Here is a 23,129-nt window from a genome sequence, read left to right on the forward strand (position 1 = left end):
CGTGCTGATCTTTTTGGATCAAACCCACATTCAAATGGTGATCTATTTTCTCGATCATTAATTAATTTTTTTGATAGTGTTGTTGCCAGGATTATAACAATTATTGGAATAATAAATCTAATGAAAACTCTTGTTGATAGAATTAGAATTGTTTTTCTTGATTTATATCAAGCTTTCTGATTGGAAGTCAAATGTACTATTTATACTAGAAAAACAATTATCTACCTCATCAATTAATAGAGATATATAAGAATAATCATACTACGTCTACGAAGTGTCAGTATCATGCTGCTGCTTCAAATCCAAAGTGATGTCTTGGTAAAAATTGATTTATTGAGTGTCGAAGTAGACATGTTGATAAAAAGATTGTTCCAATAATTACGTGTAAACCATGGAATCCTGTTGCAACAAAGAATGTTGATCCATAAACTGCATCTGCAATGGTAAAAGGTGCTTCTCAATATTCATATGCTTGAAGTATTGTAAAGTATAGTCCTAATAACACTGTGAAGAATAATCCTTGTAGTGCTTGAGTATGATTAGATTCCATTAAACTATGATGTGCTCATGTTACTGTTACTCCTGATGCTAAAAGAATAGCTGTATTAAGTAATGGAATTTAATAGGGTTAAAGGGTTGAATTCCTATTGGAGGTCATAGTATTCCTAGTTCAATTGTTGGTGCTAATCTTCTTCTAAAGAATGCTCAAAAAAAGAAACGAAAAATAATACCTCTGATGCAATAAATAAAATTATTCCTCATCGCAATCCAATTGATACAAATCCTGTATGTAATCCTTGATATGTTCCTTCTCGTACTACATCTCGTCATCATTGAATTATAGTTAGTAGGGTAATTCCAAATCCAATTATGAATAAGTTAATATTAAATAGGTGGAATCATTTTGCTAGTCCTGATACTAGGACTATTGCTCCAATTGCTCCTGTTAATGGTCAAGGTCTATAGTCTACTAAGTGGAATGGGTGGTTTGAGTGAGTTGTTAACATAGGTTTAATATACTTCTCTAGAATATAGAGTTCTTAGAATTGAGAAAACATAGGCTTGAATTATTGCTACTGCTGATTCTAGAATTAATAGAAGTATTTGTCCAATAATTAGTAATGAGATTAAGTTTATTGCTATAGATGGTCCTGTGTTTCCTAATAAGGTTAATAATAAGTGTCCTGCAATTATATTTGCTGCCAACCGTGCTGCTAATGTACCTGGTCGAATAACATTACTAATTGTTTCAATTAGTACTATAATTGATATTAATGCAGGTGGTGTACCTTGTGGTACAAGGTGTGTAAATATATGATTAGTATGGTTAATTCATCCAAATAATATAAATCTTAGCCATATAGGTAGGGCAATTGCAAATGTTAATGCTAAATGTCTTGTTCTAGTAAAAATATAAGGGAATAATCCTATGAAATTGTTAAATAATATTATAATAAAAATTGAGATGAAAATGAATGTTGTTCCATTAAATGATTTTGGTCCAAGAAGTGTTTTAAATTCATTATGTAAGGTTAAATTATGTTTATTTCAGATAATGTTAATTCGTGATGGTGTAAGTCAAAATAGTGATGGGATTAATAATAGTCCTACAAATGTTCTAGTTCAATTTAATGATAAATTAAGGATGTTAGTTGATGGGTCAAATGTTGAGAATAGATTTGTTATCATTTTCAATTTAAGTTTTTTATTTCAATTGTTCCTTTTTCTGCTCTTTTAATAAGGTTAGGTTTAAATGAGAAGAAGTTTATTTGATTAAACAAGATTAATGTAGCTGAAAATATAATGAATAGTGAGAATCATATAAGAGGGGATATTTGAGGGATTTGGATATAATTTCCCCATCAGAAGTAGTCGTTAATTTACTATTATTTGGTTTAAGAGACCATTACTTACTTTCAGTCATCTGATGAATTTCAAGGTGTACTAATTTTTTTAGTTACTTTAGATTGACACTCTAATGTTATTTATTTTAACTAACTCCTTAAATTATCTTAGATAATCACTTAATAAATAAATTTACTGAAGTTCTTTCAATTACAATTGGTATAAATCTGTGGTTTGCTCCACAGATTTCTGAGCATTGTCCAAAGAATAATCCAGGTCGATTTATTGTGAATGTTCCTTGATTTAACCGACCTGGCGTTGCATCAATTTTAACCCCTAATGCAGGAACTGCTCATGAGTGTAGAACATCTGATGCTCTTGTTAATACTCGTACTTCTGTATTTATTGGTAGGATTGTTCGGTTATCTACATCTAGTAGTCGGAATCCATCATTTTCTAGGTCTTGTTCTGGTGTTATATAAGTGTCAAATTCTACGTCTATGAAGTCTGAATATTCATATCTTCAATATCATTGTCGTCCAATGGTTTTAATTGTAATAATTGCATCTACTGAATCATCAAGTAAATATAATAGTCGTAATGATGGAAGGGCAATAAAAATTAATGTAATTGCTGGTAAAGCTGTTCAGATTGTTTCAATTAAATGTCCATGAAGTATATTACGGTTAGTATAGGCAATAAATAATATATAACTTAGGGCACAACCTACAATTACTGTAATTAATAATAATACGACCATAGTATGATCATGAAAGAATGATAATTGCTCCATTAATGATGAAGCTCCATCTTGAAGAGATAAATTTGATCATGTTGCCATTAATAAATATTTTCTAATAAAAGGTCAAACCTATATTTGTAGAGCTTAAATCTACTGCACTAATCTGCCATATTAGAATCTAGAGATTAATGGTAATTCTGAGTAACTATGTTCTGCAGGAGGGTTATTTTGTAGTCATTCTGTTGATCTTCTTATGTTAGCTCTAAATATAATTGCTCGGTTTGTAATCATTCTTTCTCATATAATTACAATGAATATAATGATTCCTACAATAGAAATTGTAGACCCAATTCTTGATACTACGTTTCATGATGTATATGCGTCTGGGTAGTCAGAGTATCGTCGAGGTATTCCTGCTAATCCTAGGAAGTGTTGAGGAAAGAATGTTAAATTTACTCCAATGAATATAATTGTAAATTGGATTTTTAATCATGTATTATTTATAGTTAATCCTGTAAATAGTGGATATCATTGAATGACACCTCCTATAATTGCAAATACTGCTCCTATAGATAATACATAATATTAGATAAACAAAATAAACCAGAAGAACATAAACCATGACCAACCATTAGAGAAAGAGAACCTACACAACCTCATCAATTCATAGTCATCAATCCACCAATAACCATTCTTATATGAGCAACAGAAGAATATGCAATTAAAGACTTTAAATCAACCTGACGAAAACAAATAAATCTTACAATAACACCCCCAGATAAACCTAAAGACAATCAAAAATAATTAAACTTTAAACCCAAATAAGAAATAACCTTTATAACACGAAAAATACCATAACCACCTAACTTTAGTAAAACACCAGCAAGAATTATTCTACCTGAAATAGGGGCCTCTACATGAGCCTTAGGAAGTCATAAATGAACCAAAAACATAGGTATCTTAACTAAAAAAGCCAAAATTATAAATACATAAAACATAAAATAATAAGAACCAAAATCAACCAATAAAGGAAAATATAAAGTATTAGAAAAATCATAAACCTTAAATAAAACTAATAATACAGGTAATCTAGCAACCAAAGTATAAAAAATTAAATAAACACCAGCCTGCAAACGCTCAGGTTGATAACCCCAACCCAAAATTAAAAGTAAAGTAGGAACTAATCTAGCCTCAAAAAAAATATAAAAAGAAAGAAGACTTAATCTAGCAAATGAACAATAAAGCATAATTATTAAAATCAAAACCATAAAAACAAAAAAATTAGAATGATATGAACTTAAATAAACTGAACCTCTAGCAGTGATTATTAAAGAACAAATCCAAAAACTAAGTAAAATTAAACTAAAAGAAAAATAATCAATACCAAAATAATATCTAATTATATTCAAATCAGCATATGAATAAACACAAATTATAAAAACAAAACCCGACAGAAACATTAAAGAATGAACCAACCATCAACAATTATTTAATAAACAAAGAGGGATCAAAAAAATAGCTATAAATAAATACTTTAACATAAAGATAAACCAAAAGAATTAAAAAAATCATTACCATGAGAACGAATTATTGAAACTAAAATAGAAAGACCTAAAGCACCCTCACAAACAGAAAAAACTAAAAAAATAACAGGAAAAAAATAATCATAATCAAACTCAATAAGAAAAACAATAACTAACATAAATAAAGAAAGAACAATATATTCTAATCTCAAAAGAACCATTAATAAATGTTTACGTTTAGAAGAAAAAACATAAACACCAGCAAAATAAATCAATAAAGAAGTAAAAATAGAGAATATAAACATTAGTTTTAATAGTTTAAAAAAAAACGCCGGTCTTGTAAACCGGAAATAAGTCCAGCCCCCACTTTTAAAACTTCAGAGGTGGAAAAGCTTCCATCATCGGTCCCCAAAACCGGTATTTTAAATAAACTAACCCCTGAAATGATCAAAATAATAATTATATCATTATCAAATGTAATAAATATTAATTTTATTAAATTAAGACACCCAATATCAATAATGCTTTTTATTATCCTTCAAACCTTCCTAGTTGGATTAATAACAGGAACAATAATAGAAAGATATTGATTATCATATATTTTATTTTTAACATTTCTTGGTGGTATACTAGTATTATTTATTTACATTACAAGAATTGCATCAAACGAAATATTTCAGCCTAAATCAATCACTATAATTATTACATTAATAATGTGAGTATTTATCATATTAATATTAATTATTCTACATATATCTATATTTATAGACTTTTTCAAAAACACCGAAACTATAAATATTGATAATTCAATCAATTATCAAGAAATAACAATATCTTTAGAAAAATTATATAATAGACCAACATTCATTATTACAATAATAATAATAATTTATTTATTTTTAGCACTACTAGCAGTTGTTAAAATCACCAATATTAATCAGGGACCTATTCGTAAAATAAGGTAATTACTAATGAATAAACCCTTACGATTAAGACATCCTTTAATTAAAATTATTAATAACTCTTTAAATGACTTACCTGCCCCAACAAATATTTCATTTTGATGAAATTTTGGATCCCTATTAGGGTTATGTTTGGTAATTCAAATCGTAACTGGACTATTTTTAGCTATACATTATACATCAAATATTGAAATAGCATTCAGTAGTGTAGTACACATCTGCCGAGACGTAAATAATGGTTGAATTATCCGAACCTTACACGCAAATGGAGCATCTATATTTTTTATTTGTATTTACTTACATGTAGGATGGGGAATTTACTATGGATCTTATATATATATACATACCTGAATAATTGGTACAGTGATTTTATTTTTAGTTATAGCAACTGCATTTATAGGATATGTCTTACCCTGAGGCCAAATATCTTTTTGAGGTACAACAGTAATTACTAATTTATTATCAGCAATCCCATACTTAGGAACAGATTCAGTCCATATCCTATAAATGCAGTTGCTATAACTAAAAATAAAATCACTGTACCAATTATTCAGGTATGTATATATATATAAGATCCATAGTAAATTCCCCGTCCTACATGTAAGTAAATACAAATAAAAAATATAGATGCTCCTATAGATAATACATAATATTAGATAAACAAAATAAACCAGAAGAACATAAACCATGACCAACCATTAGAGAAAGAGAACCTACACAACCTCATCAATTCATAGTCATCAATCCACCAATAACCATTCTTATATGAGCAACAGAAGAATATGCAATTAAAGCCTTTAAATCAACCTGACGAAAACAAATAAATCTTACAATAACACCCCCAGATAAACCTAAAGACAATCAAAAATAATTAAACTTTAAACCCAAATAAGAAATAACCTTTATAACACGAAAAATACCATAACCACCTAACTTTAATAAAACACCAGCAAGAATTATTCTACCTGAAATAGGGGCCTCTACATGAGCCTTAGGAAGTCATAAATGAACCAAAAACATAGGTATCTTAACTAAAAAAGCCAAAATTATAAATACATAAAACATAAAATAATAAGAACCAAAATCAACCAATAAAGGAAAATATAAAGTATTAGAAAAATCATAAACCTTAAATAAAACTAATAATAAAGGTAATCTAGCAACCAAAGTATAAAAAATTAAATAAACACCAGCCTGCAAACGCTCAGGTTGATAACCCCAACCCAAAATTAAAAGTAAAGTAGGAACTAATCTAGCCTCAAAAAAAATATAAAAAGAAAGAAGACTTAATCTAGCAAATGAACAATAAAGCATAATTATTAAAATCAAAACCATAAAAACAAAAAAATTAGAATGATATGAACTTAAATAAACTGAACCTCTAGCAGTGATTATTAAAGAACAAATCCAAAAACTAAGTAAAATTAAACTAAAAGAAAAATAATCAATACCAAAATAATATCTAATTATATTCAAATCAGCATATGAATAAACACAAATTATAAAAACAAAACCCGACAGAAACATTAAAGAATGAACCAACCATCAACAATTATTTAATAAACAAAGAGGGATCAAAAAAATAGCTATAAATAAATACTTTAACATAAAGATAAACCAAAAGAATTAAAAAAATCATTACCATGAGAACGAATTATTGAAACTAAAATAGAAAGACCTAAAGCACCCTCACAAACAGAAAAAACTAAAAAAATAACAGGAAAAAAATAATCATAATCAAACTCAATAAGAAAAACAATAACTAACATAAATAAAGAAAGAACAATATATTCTAATCTCAAAAGAACCATTAATAAATGTTTACGTTTAGAAGAAAAAACATAAACACCAGCAAAATAAATCAATAAAGAAGTAAAAATAGAGAATATAAACATTAGTTTTAATAGTTTAAAAAAAAACGCCGGTCTTGTAAACCGGAAATAAGTCCAGCCCCCACTTTTAAAACTTCAGAGGTGGAAAAGCTTCCATCATCGGTCCCCAAAACCGGTATTTTAAATAAACTAACCCCTGAAATGATCAAAATAATAATTATATCATTATCAAATGTAATAAATATTAATTTTATTAAATTAAGACACCCAATATCAATAATGCTTTTTATTATCCTTCAAACCTTCCTAGTTGGATTAATAACAGGAACAATAATAGAAAGATATTGATTATCATATATTTTATTTTTAACATTTCTTGGTGGTATACTAGTATTATTTATTTACATTACAAGAATTGCATCAAACGAAATATTTCAGGCTAAATCAATCACTATAATTATTACATTAATAATGTGAGTATTTATCATATTAATATTAATTATTCTAGATATATCTATATTTATAGACTTTTTCAAAAACACCGAAACTATAAATATTGATAATTCAATCAATTATCAAGAAATAACAATATCTTTAGAAAAATTATATAATAGACCAACATTCATTATTACAATAATAATAATAATTTATTTATTTTTAGCACTACTAGCAGTTGTTAAAATCACCAATATTAATCAGGGACCTATTCGTAAAATAAGATAATTACTAATGAATAAACCCTTACGATTAAGACATCCTTTAATTAAAATTATTAATAACTCTTTAAATGACTTACCTGCCCCAACAAATATTTCATTTTGATGAAATTTTGGATCCCTATTAGGGTTATGTTTGGTAATTCAAATCGTAACTGGACTATTTTTAGCTATACATTATACATCAAATATTGAAATAGCATTCAGTAGTGTAGTACACATCTGCCGAGACGTAAATAATGGTTGAATTATCCGAACCTTACACGCAAATGGAGCATCTATATTTTTTATTTGTATTTACTTACATGTAGGATGGGGAATTTACTATGGATCTTATATATATATACATACCTGAATAATTGGTACAGTGATTTTATTTTTAGTTATAGCAACTGCATTTATAGGATATGTCTTACCCTGAGGCCAAATATCTTTTTGAGGTACAACAGTAATTACTAATTTATTATCAGCAATCCCATACTTAGGAACAGATTCAGTCCATATCCTATAAATGCAGTTGCTATAACTAAAAATAAAATCACTGTACCAATTATTCAGGTATGTATATATATATAAGATCCATAGTAAATTCCCCGTCCTACATGTAAGTAAATACAAATAAAAAATATAGATGCTCCTATAGATAATACATAATATTAGATAAACAAAATAAACCAGAAGAACATAAACCATGACCAACCATTAGAGAAAGAGAACCTACACAACCTCATCAATTCATAGTCATCAATCCACCAATAACCATTCTTATATGAGCAACAGAAGAATATGCAATTAAAGCCTTTAAATCAACCTGACGAAAACAAATAAATCTTACAATAACACCCCCAGATAAACCTAAAGACAATCAAAAATAATTAAACTTTAAACCCAAATATGAAATAACCTTTATAACACGAAAAATACCATAACCACCTAACTTTAATAAAACACCAGCAAGAATTATTCTACCTGAAATAGGGGCCTCTACATGAGCCTTAGGAAGTCATAAATGAACCAAAAACATAGGTATCTTAACTAAAAAAGCCAAAATTATAAATACATAAAACATAAAATAATAAGAACCAAAATCAACCAATAAAGGAAAATATAAAGTATTAGAAAAATCATAAACCTTAAATAAAACTAATAATAAAGGTAATCTAGCAACCAAAGTATAAAAAATTAAATAAACACCAGCCTGCAAACGCTCAGGTTGATAACCCCAACCCAAAATTAAAAGTAAAGTAGGAACTAATCTAGCCTCAAAAAAAATATAAAAAGAAAGAAGACTTAATCTAGCAAATGAACAATAAAGCATAATTATTAAAATCAAAACCATAAAAACAAAAAAATTAGAATGATATGAACTTAAATAAACTGAACCTCTAGCAGTGATTATTAAAGAACAAATCCAAAAACTAAGTAAAATTAAACTAAAAGAAAAATAATCAATACCAAAATAATATCTAATTATATTCAAATCAGCATATGAATAAACACAAATTATAAAAACAAAACCCGACAGAAACATTAAAGAATGAACCAACCATCAACAATTATTTAATAAACAAAGAGGGATCAAAAAAATAGCTATAAATAAATACTTTAACATAAAGATAAACCAAAAGAATTAAAAAAATCATTACCATGAGAACGAATTATTGAAACTAAAATAGAAAGACCTAAAGCACCCTCACAAACAGAAAAAACTAAAAAAATAACAGGAAAAAAATAATCATAATCAAACTCAATAAGAAAAACAATAACTAACATAAATAAAGAAAGAACAATATATTCTAATCTCAAAAGAACCATTAATAAATGTTTACGTTTAGAAGAAAAAACATAAACACCAGCAAAATAAATCAATAAAGAAGTAAAAATAGAGAATATAAACATTAGTTTTAATAGTTTAAAAAAAAACGCCGGTCTTGTAAACCGGAAATAAGTCCAGCCCCCACTTTTAAAACTTCAGAGGTGGAAAAGCCTCCATCATCGGTCCCCAAAACCGGTATTTTAAATAAACTAACCCCTGAAATGATCAAAATAATAATTATATCATTATCAAATGTAATAAATATTAATTTTATTAAATTAAGACACCCAATATCAATAATGCTATTTATTATCCTTCAAACCTTCCTAGTTGGATTAATAACAGGAACAATAATAGAAAGATATTGATTATCATATATTTTATTTTTAACATTTCTTGGTGGTATACTAGTATTATTTATTTACATTACAAGAATTGCATCAAACGAAATATTTCAGCCTAAATCAATCACTATAATTATTACATTAATAATGTGAGTATTTATCATATTAATATTAATTATTCTAGATATATCTATATTTATAGACTTTTTCAAAAACACCGAAACTATAAATATTGATAATTCAATCAATTATCAAGAAATAACAATATCTTTAGAAAAATTATATAATAGACCAACATTCATTATTACAATAATAATAATAATTTATTTATTTTTAGCACTACTAGCAGTTGTTAAAATCACCAATATTAATCAGGGACCTATTCGTAAAATAAGATTATTACTAATGAATAAACCCTTACGATTAAGACATCCTTTAATTAAAATTATTAATAACTCTTTAATTGACTTACCTGCCCCAACAAATATTTCATTTTGATGAAATTTTTGATCCCTATTAGGGTTATGTTTGGTAATTCAAATCGTAACTGGACTATTTTTAGCTATACATTATACATCAAATATTGAAATAGCATTCAGTAGTGTAGTACACATCTGCCGAGACGTAAATAATGGTTGAATTATCCGAACCTTACACGCAAATGGAGCATCTATATTTTTTATTTGTATTTACTTACATGTAGGATGGGGAATTTACTATGGATCTTATATATATATACATACCTGAATAATTGGTACAGGGATTTTATTTTTAGTTATAGCAACTGCATTTATAGGATATGTCTTACCCTGAGGCCAAATATCTTTTTGAGGTACAACAGTAATTACTAATTTATTATCAGCAATCCCATACTTAGGAACAGATTTAGTCCAATGAGTATGAGGAGGATTCGCTGTTGATAATGCAACATTAAATCGATTCTTCACATTCCATTTTGTATTACCACTTATTATTGCTGCTATAGCAGCAATTCATTTATTTTTTCTTCACCAAACAGGATCTAATAATCCTCTTGGAGTAAATGGAGATATTGAAAAAATTCCATTCCATCCATACTTTACCTTTAAGGATTCTATTACATTTGTAATAATAACATCATTATTAATTATACTATGTTTAATTAATCCTTACCTATTAGGAGATCCAGATAACTTTGTACCTGCCAACCCATTAGTAACACCAGTTCACATTCAACCAGAATGATATTTCCTATTTGCATATGCAATTCTACGATCTATCCCTAATAAGTTAGGAGGTGTTATTGCATTATTTTTATCAATTAGAATCTTAATAATTTTACCATTTTATAATAAAACACCATTCCGAGGCATTCAATTTTACCCTATTAATCAAATTTTATTCTGAATTATAGTAGTTGTTGTATGCTTACTAACGTGAATTGGTAAACGACCTGTTGAAGAACCTTATATTATAACAGGTCAAATCTTAACAATTATTTACTTCACATATTTCTTAATTAATGTCCATGTCGCAAACGCATGAGATAAATTAATTAAGGAATAAAGTTAATTAGCTTAGGAAAAGCATATGTTATGAAAATATAAAATTAGAAGTTTAACTCTTCTATTAACTTTTCTCAAAAGATTTCACTAAACAAATGAGATAAATAAAATCTTTAAACCAACAAAGAAAATAAAAAAATTCAAAGATAAAGGTAAAAAACTTTTTCAAGCTAAGTACATTAATTTATCATAACGGAACCGTGGTAATGTTCCACGAACCCAAATAAAACCAAAAGATATAATAGCAAGCTTAATAAAAAATATAAAAGAATAAAAATCACCGCCCAAAAAAATTAAAGCCAATAACATTCTTATGAAGACAATTCTAGTATATTCAGCTAAAAAAATTAAAGTAAAACCACCCACACCATACTCAATATTAAATCCTGAAACTAACTCAGATTCCCCTTCAGCAAAATCAAAAGGAGTACGATTAGTTTCAGCTAAGCAAGAAGCAAAACAAGCTAAAGCTAAAGGAAAAGAAATAATAATAAATCAACAATAAAGCTGATAGTTTATAAAATCAAACATATTAAAACTACCAATTAAAATAATTAAAGACAATAAAATTAAAGCTAAACTAACTTCATAAGAAATTGTTTGAGCAACAGAACGAAGAGAACCTAATAATGAATAATTTGAATTAGAAGATCAACCAGCAATTATAACAGTATAAACACCTAATCTAGTACAACATAAAAAAAATAAAAATCCATAAGAAAAAGAACACATATAAGTTAAATAAGGAAAAATTACTCAAACGGCTAAAGAAATCATTAAATTAAAAACAGGGGAAAAATAATAAAGTAGGTAATTAGATATAATAGGAATTGGCTGCTCCTTACAAATTAACTTAATAGCATCTCTAAATGGCTGAGGAATTCCAACAAAACCTACCTTATTTGGACCCTTTCGAATCTGAATATAACCTAAAACCTTACGCTCTATAAAAGTTAAAAAGGCAACACTAATTAAAACACAAATAACCAATAAAAGAAAATTCAAAATAAATATAAATAAATCATAAAGTATCAATACTATTTGTAGAAAAAATCTACATAAATGAATTCTAAATTCAACACATTAATCTGTCAAAATAGTAAATAAATTAATATTAATCAATATAACAAAAAATATTTTAACCATATGGTCCTTTCGTACTAATATGGATTAACAATCTTAGGATAGAAACCGACATGGCTCACGCCGGTCTGAACTCAGATCATGTAAGAATTTAAAGGTCGAACAGACCTAATCATTGGGCTCCTGCACCCAAAATTTTTCTTAATCCAACATCGAGGTCGCAATCTGCTTTGTCGATATGAGCTCTCAAAAACAATTACGCTGTTATCCCTAAGGTAACTTAATCTTATGATCATAAATTATGGATCAAAATAACAAACATAAATAAATGATATAATAATGAAGAGTTTATCTATTCTTCATGTCACCCCAACAAAACATCATCATTAAATATAGAAAGACAAACAAAAAACTATATAAAAGTAAAATGTCAAGCTCTATAGGGTCTTCTCGTCCTAAAGAAGAATTTAAGCCTTTTGACTCAAAAGTTAAATTCAAAAATTTATTAAGAGACAGTTGATTACTCGTCAAGCCATTCATTCCAGCCACTAATTAAGAGACTAATGATTATGCTACCTTTGCACGGTCAAAATACCGCGGCTCTTTAAAAATACGCTCAGTGAGCAGGCCAGACCTCAAAATATAAACAAGAGGACATGTTTTTGATAAACAGGCGGAAATCAATTTTGCCTAGTTCCTTATAATAAGTTCACAAGGTAAAAATTTCATACAAATAAATATACTAATTCTATCATTATTACAAAAATTTTAAAATTAAATTAATAATCTTAATAAAAAACCTAAAATATTTATAAAATCAAAATAAAAAATAATGAACTAAAACGTAATCTTAAAGATAGCTGGTTTAAAGCTTACTATTATATTTCTATAAAATAAATTATAGGTTATTAACTTCAAAGCTTATCCCTTAAAGAATAAATAAGTTAATATTTTTACTTAAAAAATTAAATAAAAAGAATAACTTTAAAAAATTAAATTTTTTCTTAAGAAACTAGATATCTTGGGAAACGATTAACATCTCATTTCTATAAATAATTTAATAATAATTATGATACATTAACTATAAATTATTTATAAATCAACCCAAATCGAGACAAGTAAAATAAATACTAAAATTTTGATAAACCCTGATACAAAAGGTACAATAAATAAAATCTACTTAAAAAAATTTAAAATAATATTTCATAAAACACTTACATTACCAATAAACTATAATTTAAAAAATCAATTCTATAAAATATACTAAGACAAAAATACAATAAAATTATTTATATTAAATAATTAAATAAACAAAAAATAAATATAATAAAATAAATAGTCAAGATATCCTGATTTGCACAGAAAAATTTTCAGTGTAAATGAAACACTTTACTAATAAGTTATATCTTGAAACTCTTCTTAGATACACTTTCCAGTACATCTACTATGTTACGACTTATCTCATCTAAATTGAAGCTACTTTAAAATAAAATAGAATAATCAATAATGAGAGCGACGGGCGATGTGTACACATCTCAGAGCCAATATCAGTTAAATTAAATAAATTAAATTACTATCAAATCCACCTTCATTAACAGTATTTCACTATCAAATCCGTTATAAACAAAAATCTATTGTAACCCACCTCCTCTTAACTATAAGCTGCACCTTGACCTGAAATATTTTATAATTATAAATCTTAAGAATTATAACTCTAAAAAGATTCTCTGATAACGGAGATATACAAACAAATAAATTAAGTAGAGTAAATCGTGTATTATCAATCATGGGGTAGGTTCCTCTGAATGGAATGAGATACCGCCAAATTCTTTGGGTTTAAAGACCTTAACTAATAGTACCCTGGTAAATATAATTAACATTTAAAATAATAGGGTATCTAATCCTAGTTTATTTTTTAAATTTCACAGATTCATAAAAAGGGCCACAAATAAATTTTAACATTTCACCTTACAAATTTATATTTCAACCCTAATAATATAAACAACTGTTTTAACCAATAATATTCACTTGTATCAATCGTATAACCGCAGATGCTGGCACGAATTATGCCGATACTAAATCAATTGCTAAATCCAAAATCACTTGATAATTAAATCAAATTACTGCAAAAAGAACATTTAGTCTAACAAAACTTACATATAATACAAAGAAAAAGTGAATAAACAAGCAAGAATAAAACTTTTAAAAATAAAAAATAAGAAAATTTTAAATCTATTAATTCAGGAAAAAATAAAAGATTCAAATATTTAAAGAAAAAAAAGAAAAAAACCACAAACATTAACAAAAAAAAAGAAACGCCCCTATGTATGACCACAACAACTTCTCTATTATATATAATTAAAGATTAATATGGAACATGTATAGCAATAAATGTATTATATTCTTTCTTATTTAATCTTTCTTTTCACTAATAAATAAAAAAAGATTAAATAATATAATAAATATATTTTATACAATTATGTAATTTAATATAATATGTTATTAATATGAATTCTTTTTTTTATATTAAGTTAACTTTCATATATATTAGTTAAATAATCTAATTATAGATAATTTACATAATTATATTATTATAATTAATATAATTATTTATATTAATTATAATATTTTATATTTAAATTAATAATTTTATTTATTATATCCAATTATAATAATATTAAATATTAAATTACATATTATTATATATATTATATTATAATAACCTATTTTAAGCTAAAAACATAAGTAGCTATTATCCTAGGTAAATAATTGCATTAAAATAATCAATTGATAATGGTAAGATGAACTTATAATACTTTAATTTCAATTAAATGTAATATATTAATATAAATTATTTATTATATATATATATAAAAAAATGAGCAGGATAACTTAATCCTAATTAAACAAAATAATACATAAAAGAATTTCAAAAAAAAACTTTCGATTTATATAATAAATAAATGAAGTGCCTGATTAAAGGGTTACCTTGAGAGGGTAAATAAAGTAAATAAAATTACCTTCATTAAAATTACATAAGATAGAATTAAACTACCTCCTTTAGTATCAAAAACTAACGTGCATCATACACCTTAATGTAAAAAGGTAAGCTAAACAAGCTAATGGGTTCATACCCCATTTATAGAGGTATCAATCCTCTCCTTTTTAATGACCAACAACTCTACAAAACTTCTCTTCCTATCAACATTAATGATAGGAACGATCCTGTCCATTTCATCAAATTCCTGATTTGGGGTTTGAATAGGACTTGAGATCAACTTACTTTCATTTATTCCGCTCCTAACAAGAAATAAAAATATAATAATAAATGAATCATCAATTAAATATTTTATTGTCCAAGCAATAGCATCGACAATATTATTATTTTCAATTTTGCTGATTCAAATAAAATATCCCATGGGATGGGAAACAGAATTTATCCCATCAATAATAATTAGATCTAGACTATTATTAAAGATTGGAGCTGCACCTTTCCATTTCTGATTTCCAGAAGTTATAGGAGCATCAAGATGAAATAATTATTTAACATTAATAACATGACAAAAAATCGCCCCAATAATGGCCTTATCTTATTGTATTCAATTAAGAACTTTTATTTGAACAATTATTATCTTAAGAACTATTATTGGGGCAATAGGAGGTTTAAATCAAACATCCTTACGACAACTTTTAGCTTATTCATCAATCAGACATCTAGGTTGAATAATTAGATCATTAACAGTCAGAGAAAACATCTGAGAACTATACTTCATTATTTACCCACTATTAAGATTAATTATAGTTTTATTATTTAAGCAAATAAATTTATTTTTCATAAATCAAATTTATTCAGCCAGAAATATAAAAACCGAAATTAAATTCATAATATTCTTATCTTTATTATCTTTAGGTGGACTACCACCATTCCTTGGATTCTTACCAAAATGAATTGTAATACAATCATTAATAGAAAACAATATAACAACTATTATAACTATTATAGTTGTATTAACTACAATTACACTCTACTACTATATACGTATTAGATTCTCAGCTCTAATTATATCATACACAGAAAATTCGTGATCTATAAAGATAAAGTCCCAAAAATCAAGAATCATTCTTCCTATAACAGTAATAATTTCAACAATAGGATTGATTTCAACATCAACCTTAATTTCATTATACTAAGGACTTAAGTTAATCAAACTAATAACCTTCAAAGTTATAATTAAAAGAATAATCTTTTAGGCCTTAGTAAAATTTTACACCTCTAGAATTGCAGTCTAGAATCATAATTGAATATAAGACCTAAATATGATAAGAGAGAAAACATCTCATAAGTAGATTTACAGTCTACCACCTAAAATTCAGCCATCTTACCGCAAAAATGATTATTCTCAACAAACCATAAGGACATTGGTACTTTATACTTCATATTTGGAGCATGAGCAGGAATAGTAGGAACATCAATAAGAATACTTATTCGTGCTGAACTTGGCCAACCCGGATCTCTAATTGGGGATGACCAGATTTATAATGTTATTATTACAGCTTACGCATTCGTAATAATTTTCTTTATAGTAATACCTATTATAATTGGTGGATTTGGTAATTGACTTGTTCCACTAATAATTGGTGCACCAGATATAGCATTTCCACGAATAAATAATATAAGTTTTTGATTACTACCACCTTCACTAACCCTTCTTCTTACATCTTCTATAGTAGATAATGGTGCTGGTACAGGATGAACAGTTTACCCTCCTCTAGCAGGAGCTATTGCACACGGGGGTGCATCTGTAGATCTAGCTATTTTTTCACTGCACTTAGCAGGTGTATCATCTATTCTTGGTGCAGTGAATTTCATTACAACAGCAATTAATATACGATCAGAAAGTATAACTTTAGATCAAACACCTTTATTTGTATGATCTGTAGCTATTACAGCATTACTTCTCCTTCTTTCACTTCCAGTTTTAGCAGGAGCTATTACTATATTATTAACAGATCGAAATTTAAATACATCATTCTTTGACCCTGCAGGAGGGGGTGACCCAATTCTATATCAACATCTATTTTGATTCTTTGGACACCCAGAAGTTTATATTTTAATTCTACCGGGGTTCGGAATTATTTCACATATTGTATGTCAAGAAAGAGGAAAAATTGAATCATTTGGAACATTAGGTATAATTTATGCTATACTATCAATTGGACTAATAGGATTTATTGTATGAGCACATCATATATTTACAGTAGGAATGGATGTTGACATACGAGCATATTTTACATCAGCAACAATAATTATTGCTGTACCTACAGGAATTAAGTTATTTAGATGATTAGCTACATTATATGGAACTAAATTCAAGTTCAATCCACCATTATTATGAGCTCTAGGATTTATTTTCCTATTTACAATTGGTGGATTAACAGGATTAGTATTAGCAAATTCATCACTTGATATTGTATTACATGATACATATTATGTAGTAGCCCACTTTCATTATGTATTATCTATAGGAGCAGTATTTGCAATTATAGGAGGTGTCATTCAATGATATCCACTATTTACAGGATTAACTATAAATAATACATGATTAAAAATCCAATTTACAATTATATTCATTGGAGTAAATTTAACATTCTTTCCTCAACACTTCCTAGGATTAGCAGGAATACCTCGACGATACTCTGACTACCCAGACGCATATACATCATGAAACGTAGTATCAAGAATTGGGTCTACAATTTCTATTGTAGGAATCATTATATTCATTGTAATTATATGAGAAAGAATGATTACAAACCGAGCAATTATATTTAGAGCTAACATAAGAAGATCAACAGAATGACTACAAAATAACCCTCCTGCAGAACATAGTTACTCAGAATTACCATTAATCTCTAGATTCTAATATGGCAGATTAGTGCAGTAGATTTAAGCTCTACAAATAAAGGTTTGACCTTTTATTAGAAAATATTTATTAATGGCAACATGATCAAATTTATCTCTTCAAGATGGAGCTTCACCATTAATGGAGCAATTATCATTCTTTCATGATCATACTATGGTCGTATTATTATTAATTACAGTAATTGTAGGTTATGCCCTAAGTTATATATTATTTATTGCCTATACTAACCGTAATATACTTCATGGACATTTAATTGAAACAATCTGAACAGCTTTACCAGCAATTACATTAATTTTTATTGCCCTTCCATCATTACGACTATTATATTTACTTGATGATTCAGTAGATGCAATAATTACAATTAAAACCATTGGACGACAATGATATTGAAGATATGAATATTCAGACTTCATAGACGTAGAATTTGACACTTATATAACACCAGAACAAGACGTAGAAAATGATGGATTCCGACTACTAGATGTAATTTTAATGAAGGTAATTTTATTTACTTTATTTACCCTATCAAGGTAACCCTTTAATCAGGCACTTCATTTATTTAATATATAAATCGAAAGTTTTTTTTTGAAATTCTTTTATGTATTATTTTGTTTAATTAGGATTAATTTATCCTGCTCATTTTATTTTTTATATATATATATATATATATAATAAATAAATTATATTAATATATTACATTTAATTGAAATTAAAGTATTATAAGTTCATCTTACCATTATCAATTGATTATTTTAATGCAATTATTTACCTAGGATTATAGCTACTTATGTTTTTAGCTTAAAATAGGTTATTATAATATAATATATATAATAATATGTAATTTATTATTTAATATTATTATAATTGGATATAATAAATAAAATTATTAATTTAAATATAAAATATTATAATTAATATAAATATTTATATTAATTATAATAATATAATTATGTAAATTATCTATAATTAGTTTATTTAACTAATATATATGAAAGTTAACTTAATATAAAAAAAAGAATTCATATTAATAACATATTATATTAAATTACATAATTGTATAAAATATATTTATTATATTATTTAATCTTTCTTTATTTATTAGTGAAAAGAGAGATTAAATAAGAAAGAATATAATACATTTATTGCTATACATGTTCCATATTAATCTTTAATTATATATAATAGAGAAGTTGTTGTGGTCATACATAGGGGCGTTTCTTTTTTTTGTTAATGTTTGTGGTTTTTTTCTTTTTTTTTCTTTAAATATTTGAATCTTTTATTTTTTCCTGAATTAATAGATTTAAAATTTTCTTATTTTTTATTTTTAAAAGTTTTATTCTTGCTTGTTTATTCACTTTTTCTTTGTATTATATGTAAGTTTTGTTAGACTAAATGTTCTTTTTGCAGTAATTTGATTTAATTATCAAGTGATTTTGGATTTAGCAATTGATTTAGTATCGGCATAATTCGTGCCAGCAGCCGCTGTTATACGATTGATACAAGTGAATATTATTGGTTAAAACAGTTGTTTATATTATTAGGGTTGAAATATAAATTTGTAAGTTGAAATGTTAAAATTTATTTGTGGCCCTTTTTATGAATCTGTGAAATTTAAATAATAAACTAGGATTAGATACCCTATTATTTTAAATGTTAATTATATTTACCAGGGTACTATTAGTTAAGGTCTTTAAACCCAAAGAATTTGGCGGTATCTCATTCCATTCAGAGGAACCTACCCCATGATTGATAATACACGATTTACTCTACTTAATTTATTTGTTTGTATATCTCCGTTATCAGAGAATCTTTTTAGAGTTATAATTCTCAAGAATTATAATTATAAAATATTTCAGGTCAAGGTGCAGCTTATAGTTAAGAGGAGGTGGGTTACGATAGATTTTTGTTTATAACGGATTTGATAGTGAAATACTGTTAATGAAGGTGGATTTGATAGTAATTTAATTTATTTAATTTAACTGATATTGGCTCTGAGATGTGTACACATCGCCCGTCGCTCTCATTATTGATTATTCTATTTTATTTTAAAGTAGCTTCAATTTAGATGAGATAAGTCGTAACATAGTAGATGTACTGGAAAGTGTATCTAGGAAGAGTTTCAAGATATAACTTATTAGTAAAGTGTTTCATTTACACTGAAAATTTTTCTGTGCAAATCAGGATATCTTGACTATTTATTTTATTATATTTATTTTTTGTTTATTTAATTATTTAATATAAATAATTTTATTGTATTTTTGTCTTAGTATATTTTATAGAATTGATTTTTTAAATTATAGTTTATTGGTAATGTAAGTGTTTTATGAAATATGATTTTAAATTTTTTTAAGTAGATTTTATTTATTGTACCTTTTGTATCAGGGTTTATCAAAATTTTAGTATTTATTTTACTTGTCTCGATTTGGGTTGATTTATAAATAATTTATAGTTAATGTATCATAATTATTATTAAATTATTTATAGAAATGAGATGTTAATCGTTTCCCAAGATATCTAGTTTCTTAAGAAAAAATTTAATTTTTTAAAGTTATTTGTTTTTATTTAATTTTTTAAGTAAAAATATTAACTTATTTATTCTTTAAGGGATAAGCTTTGAAGTTAATAACCTATAATTTATTTTATAGAAATATAATAGTAAGCTTTAAACCAGCTATCTATAAGATTACGTTTTAGTTCATTATTTTTTATTTTGATTTTATAAATATTTTAGGTTTTTTATTAAGATTATTAATTTAATTTTAAAATTTTTGTAATAATGATAGAATTAGTATATTTATTTGTATGAAATTTTTACCTAGTGAACTTATTATAAGGAACTAGGCAAAATTGATTTCCGCCTGTCTATCAAAAACGTGTCCTCTTGTTTATATTTTGAGGTCTGGCCTGCTCACTGAGCGTATTTTTAAAGAGCCGCGGTATTTTGACCGTGCAAAGGTAGCATAATCATTAGTCTCTTAATTAGTGGCTGGAATGAATGGCTTGACGAGAAATCAACTGTCTCTTAAAAAATTTTTGAATTTAACTTTTGAGTCAAAAGGCTTAAATTCTTCTTTAGGACGAGAAGACCCTATAGAGCTTAACATTTTACTTTTATATAGTTTTTTGTTTGTCTTTCTATATTTAATGATGATGTTTTGTTGGGGTGACATGAAGAATAGATAAACTCTTCATTATTATATCATTTATTTATGTTTGTTATTTTGATCCATAATTTATGATCATAAGATTAAGTTACCTTAGGGATAACAGCGTAATTGTTTTTGAGAGCTCATATCGACAAAGCAGATTGCGACCTCGATGTTGGATTAAGAAAAATTTTGGGTGCAGGAGCCCAATGATTAGGTCTGTTCGACCTTTAAATTCTTACATGATCTGAGTTCAGACCGGCGTGAGCCAGGTCGGTTTCTATCCTAAGATTGTTAATCCATATTAGTACGAAAGGACCATATGGTTAAAATATTTTTTGTTATATTGATTAATATTAATTTATTTACTATTTTGACAGATTAATGTGTTGAATTTAGAATTCATTTATGTAGATTTTTTCTACAAATAGTATTGATACTTTATGATTTATTTATATTTATTTTGAATTTTCTTTTATTGGTTATTTGTGTTTTAATTAGTGTTGCCTTTTTAACTTTATTAGAGCGTAAGGTTTTAGGTTATATTCAGATTCGAAAGGGTCCAAATAAGGTAGGTTTTGTTGGAATTCCTCAGCCATTTAGAGATGCTATTAAGTTAATTTGTAAGGAGCAGCCAATTCCTATTATATCTAATTACCTACTTTATTATTTTTCCCCTGTTTTTAATTTAATGATTTCTTTAGCCGTTTGAGTAATTTTTCCTTATTTAACTTATATGTGTTCTTTTTCTTATGGATTTTTATTTTTTTTATGTTGTACTAGATTAGGTGTTTATACTGTTATAATTGCTGGTTGATCTTCTAATTCAAATTATTCATTATTGGGTTCTCTTCGTTCTGTTGCTCAAACAATTTCTTATGAAGTTAGTTTAGCTTTAATTTTATTGTCTTTAATTATTTTAATTGGTAGTTTTAATATGTTTGATTTTATAAACTATCAGCTTTATTGTTGATTTATTATTATTTCTTTTCCTTTAGCTGTAGCTTGTTTTGCTTCTTGCTTAGCTGAAACTAATCGTACTCCTTCTGATTTTGCTGAAGGGGAATCTGAGTTAGTTTCAGGATTTAATATTGAGTATGGTGCAGGTGGTTTTACTTTAATTTTTTTAGCTGAATATACTAGAATTGTCTTCATAAGAATGTTATTGGCTTTAATTTTTTTGGGCGGTGATTTTTATTCTTTTATATTTTTTATTAAGCTTGCTATTATATCTTTTGGTTTTATTTGGGTTCGTGGAACATTACCACGGTTCCGTTATGATAAATTAATGTACTTAGCTTGAAAAAGTTTTTTACCTTTATCTTTGAATTTTTTTATTTTCTTTGTTGGTTTAAAGATTTTATTTATCTCATTTGTTTAGTGAAATTTTTTGAGAAAAGTTAATAGAAGAGTTAAACTTCTAATTTTATGTTTTCAAAACATATGCTTTTCCTAAGCTAATTAACTTTATTCCTTAATTAATTTATCTCATGCGTTTGCGACATGGACATTAATTAAGAAATATGTGAAGTAAATAATTGTTAAGATTTGACCTGTTATAATATAAGGTTCTTCAACAGGTCGTTTACCAATTCACGTTAGTTAGCATACAACAACTACTATAATTCAGAATAAAATTTGATTAATAGGGTAAA

General features: G+C 26.3%; 1 long non-coding RNA gene across 1 annotated transcript in view; it reads right to left on the reverse strand.

Moving 5' to 3' along the window:
* Nucleotides 1-215: 215 nt before the first annotated feature.
* The window catches only part of LOC126301299 (uncharacterized), a 41,795-nt gene continuing 18,881 nt past the window's right edge, over nt 216-23,129 (reverse strand). Inside the window, exon 2 of the long non-coding RNA XR_007553024.1 lies at nt 216-731. This is a non-coding gene — a long non-coding RNA (uncharacterized LOC126301299). The remainder of the gene's footprint in view (nt 732-23,129) is intronic.

This window comes from Schistocerca gregaria, unplaced genomic scaffold, assembly GCF_023897955.1.
Source record: "Schistocerca gregaria isolate iqSchGreg1 unplaced genomic scaffold, iqSchGreg1.2 ptg000066l, whole genome shotgun sequence".
In the NCBI taxonomy this organism is placed as follows: domain Eukaryota; kingdom Metazoa; phylum Arthropoda; class Insecta; order Orthoptera; family Acrididae; genus Schistocerca; species Schistocerca gregaria.